A 4,798-nucleotide genomic window follows, 5' to 3' on the forward strand; every position below is an offset into this window, starting at 1 on the left:
TTTTCTGAATCAATTTTTCTGTGGTGGGACATCTTGGTTGTTTCCAGCTTCTGTCCATACCACCCTGAATTTTCCTGATCTCATCTTTTAAAGACTTTAAAATTTAGCTGATTATAAGATCCAGAATGTGTAGGAAACAGTATCTTCTAGACAAAATGGACTGATGCAAATATAAACTCACAGGGAATAAACATACATCTGTGAAGTGTTTCACAAAGAATCTTTATGATGTTTGAACACGGAGACATCACATGTCAATCACAGCAGGGGCAGATCAGTTAATACACTTAAAGAAGAAAACAACAGAGGACACAGAGTTCCCTCCACAGTCACCTTATCTCTCTATGAGGATTGTTGGTTTCATTGTGCCCCCTGCTGGTCATGAGCTCCCATACGGGTAGTTTTATTCAGGGTTTACAAATGAAGTTGCAGGTGGCATGGAAGAAGGTGGGTGAGTGGGGAGCACCTTCATAGAGGCAAAAGGGAGGGTCAAGAGGGCAGATATGGGATTGAGGAGTTGTGGAGGGGTAACCAGGAAGTGGGATATCATTTGAGGTATACACAAATGGAATGATTAATGAAAAGTAATAATAATAAAGTTTCAATTTGGTATATATATATGTATATATATATATAATATACTAATATATAATATACTAATATATACTAACATATATATATATATATATTAATATGTCCCTGTAACTTCAATGTTCACAGAGCTCAGCTAAAGGGAGAACTGGCTCTTGTTTATCTGGGGATAATGCATCTGAAATTGATTTTAAGTTTTGCCAATATTACTATAATATCCTTCTCAAAGCCAAGTTCCTCCTTGTGGAAATTGGATCATGCTCTAACAGTTCCCATCCTATAAAGATAATGGCAGGAGATAACAGGCACTTTCCTATCTTTATCAGGCCACACCTGGAGAAGAGTCCCTGTGTTCAAAAGGACCATAATAAGTCAAACTCAGATGAAGCCACCCATGTATTCATGTATTAGTTCCTGGGACACTTGGATATAGGATTCAACGTGAAAGCTTGTTTCTAATTCCCTTTCCAGTGATTGTCATTATGTTTACCTGTCTTTTAATGATGGCAAAGGGGAGTTCTTGCTCTTATCAACAACTACGAGCTTGGACATTCTCACCTGAGAAAGTTTAGCTAATTCACTTCTGCTCATGGTTAATTACTTGCTGTACATTGTTTAATAGCCACAGTAAAAAGACTTACAGAATAATGGTACAGAGGAGTGAGACTCTTAATATCACAAACTAAAATGTTGCATCAGCTCAGGACCTGGCTGACATTGAGAATCTCAAACAATTTTGAAGTTAGTGCTGAAGTAGGCTTGTGTTAACAAGAAATGATATTTAGTGAAAACCCTACTCAGAGAAAATGAAAAGTCCAGCCAGATGAAAGGCCTGGATTTTAGAGATCATCGATGAGAACCACAGCAGAATTGCAAGGAGAGAATGAGTCACCAACCAAATAACATACATCAGCTGGAAAATGGGCCCCAGCACATAGAGTGCAGATGTATAGTTCATTCTTCACGTGGGTACTGCAGCAACTGGAACAGTAATGGTTCGTAAAGCTCTTACCTGACCTGGAATCTGTTCCTCTAACTTGGCTGTGTTATGTGGCCTCAGTGGGATAGGATGCCCCTAGCTCTCCAGGGACATGATATGGCAGGGTTGGGGTGTACCCACTGGGACCCCATCCTCTTAGAGTAGTAGGAATGGGGAATGTAAGGAGGAACTTATGAGGGCAGGACCAGGATAGTGGATCAGCAATCAGGATGGAAAAGGATTGAATGAATGAATGAATGAATGAATGAAAAGTAAAAAAAAAAAAAAGGCCCTTTGGCTCTTCTAACTAATATGCTCAAGTAAAATTAAGCACCTCATTCTAACATGGGATGTCCTTCTTTACCTTTATAAACATTCATTTTCCTATGTACTGTATCTATCTAATCCCTATCCAGAGCACCTCATTTCTTTGTCCCACTCCAGGATAAATCATCCCTTCCCCTTTTTCACTTGCCCTTCTCCCACATCATTTACTTCCTGTCTTGTCTCCTATTCCCTGCCCTCTGTACTCTGTGGAAAACAAGACCTTGTTTTGCTGAGAAATTGGGCTTGGGATGTCCTGGGTAGCTGGGTGCTAAATTCCTCTTAGTTATTCCTAAGTCTCAAATAATATCCTAGCCATAATATCTCAGTGAAGTTCTGTACACAATCACACAGCACAAGGATTTATATTTTTCTTATGGGTCTTTGGATATGATCTTCCACATTGTTTTCATTTTAATTATATCAAAAATAAATTTTATTAGTTAAGAGACACCATAGAATAATACACAGGATAAATATATAAAAGTATTCTGGAAAAAAATAATAGATGGAAAGACAACAAGTAAACCCTAAAGGAGATAAATAAAATCATGATTAGAGATCTATGGAGAGAGAAAACTGGATGGGAGAGATGGTGAGGAGGGGACATTGGGAATTGAAAAAAGAAAAGGAAAAATTGTTTTTAAACAATACATTCCAATCGTTCTTTTCCCCATTCCCATCACCTCCAAGATCTTTCTCAGCTCACTGAAATCACAACTACAAAGCTTTTATTTCTCTTACTCTTTAAACAAAACAAAAACAAAAATACCCTCAAATATTCTCTCTCTATGTGCCTGTTTCTCTATCTCTGCACCTATCTCTGCACCTCTCTCTCTCTCTCTCTCTCTCTCTCTCTCTCTCTCTCTCTCTCTCTCTCTCTCTCTCTCTCTCTCTCTCTCACACACACACACACACACACACACACACACATCACACACATACACATACACAAACTCACAAAACACAAAATCACAGACTCACAGGAAGAGAAATTTAGAAACTGAAATTTATTTTTTAAAAAGACCAATAAGACAAAAATATGCTTAAACACAGCTGTATAAGACAAATCCTTTATAAAATTCCCAGTGTGTTAATTTTGTTTTATGCAAATCCTGAGCATGGAGCTGATCCTGAAGCACAATTAACATAGCCAGTGAAATTACAGATACCTTCTTGGTTCTAAGTGAAAGCTCATCTCCAATTTCCCACCTCAGCTCTGTGACTCCAATTAACTTGAACTTATGAAAGCTTTTACTTGCTTCCACAGTCTAGTTACTTCATATCTGTACTAGCATGTCTGGCAGAACCAGTTTCTTTGGAGTCATCCATTACCTCTGCCCCTTATGGTATTAACACCTTATTATCTACAATGGTCCCCAAGTCCTAAGAAGGAGGTTTGATGCAGACAACCCATTTAGCCCTGAATGCCCCAATATCTCTACACATTATCCACTCCCAGGCCCAACTGCAGCTTTCTGAGGGCTGACATGGAGGAGCCTAGGGCCTCGGTGAAGTTGTCCTGCAGGCTCAGTGAAGTTGTCCTGCATGGCTTCTGGCTATACCTTCACTGACCACTATATGCATTTGATGAAACAATGATACAGAGGCCTGGACAGGGACTGGATTGGATTGAATGGGTTGGTTCTGCATGTGGTGATACTACATATGCTAGGAAGTTTTAAGGCAAGGCCACACTGACTGTAGACAAATCAGCCATCACAACCTACATGCAGCTCAGTAGCCTGAAATCTGAAGACTCTGAATTCTATTATTGTGCCAGACAAGGATACAGTGTTACAACCACATCTTTCCTGTGTCAGAAACTCTCAAGGAGCAGGAAGCTGCCACAGGACTAAGATGACAGAGAAGAACATTTGCATGATTTGCTCAAAAACATGCATTCTGAGTGGGCCTTTGTCTCTCTCTTGATGACAGGGTGAAAATACTATCTGGTCTTTGATACTCTTTCAAAATTATAACTCTAAATACAGTGATGTTAATGATGTTTATGCCTATAGGACATTGTACCTTGACCACCTCTGTTAGCATGTTTCTTCCTTAGTAAAACAAGAGGGAAGAGTGGGAAAATGCATAGTGAGAAAAATATATCTTATTTCCAAAGAATGGAATTCTTGATGAAGTAGATTTGAACAAATTATATATCAAATCTGCCATTAAAATCACCTAAAGAGTATCATCTAACAAAACAAAAACATCTCTTACAAAGTTTTGTGTGTGTGTGTGTGTGTGTGTGTGTGAGAGAGAGAGAGAGAGAGAGAGAGAGAGAGAGAGAGAGAGAGAGAGAGAGAGAGACAAGGGGCAGCCCACAAACCAGGGTCACAGGGCAACACCGTGTCGCCCTGGGGTTACTGGAGACAGGGCTTAGGGAGAGAGGTTCCCACACAGACAAGATTCTGCACAGAGGCCTTGAGGAGCAGAGACTGTCTATGGTTTTAGAGCTTTATTATAGAAATTCAGGGGAGAAGAGAGAAGGTAGAAAAGAGAGAGAGACCGGCCATGGCCAAGAGGAAAGAAGGGGGAAAGGAGAGAGAGAGAGAAGAAAGTCTATAGAGCAAGAGGGAGAGAGAGGAAGAGAGAGAAGAGAGGAGAGGAGAAGACAAAGAGAGAGGAATGAGAGAAGTATGGAGGGACCAAACATCCCCTCTTAAAGTATGCTGCTACATTTTCTGTTGCTAGGTAGCTGGGGAGGAGTTTAGCCTGAAGGACAGAAGATTGGGACATTGCCTATGTGACTACTAACCATGCTTCTCTTGTGGGGCTGAAGGGGTTGTAACTTCAACAGGAGTCAGGATTCCAGGAGACATGAAAAAACACCTACCATCCCATGTAGGTGAATTATCACCAGTTTGGGGTTCAGACCTCAGCTCAACTGGAGACCAG

Source organism: Mus caroli, unplaced genomic scaffold (genome assembly GCF_978045245.1).
Source record: "Mus caroli unplaced genomic scaffold, Mus_caroli_1 scaffold_14, whole genome shotgun sequence".
Taxonomy (NCBI): Eukaryota; Metazoa; Chordata; class Mammalia; order Rodentia; family Muridae; genus Mus; species Mus caroli.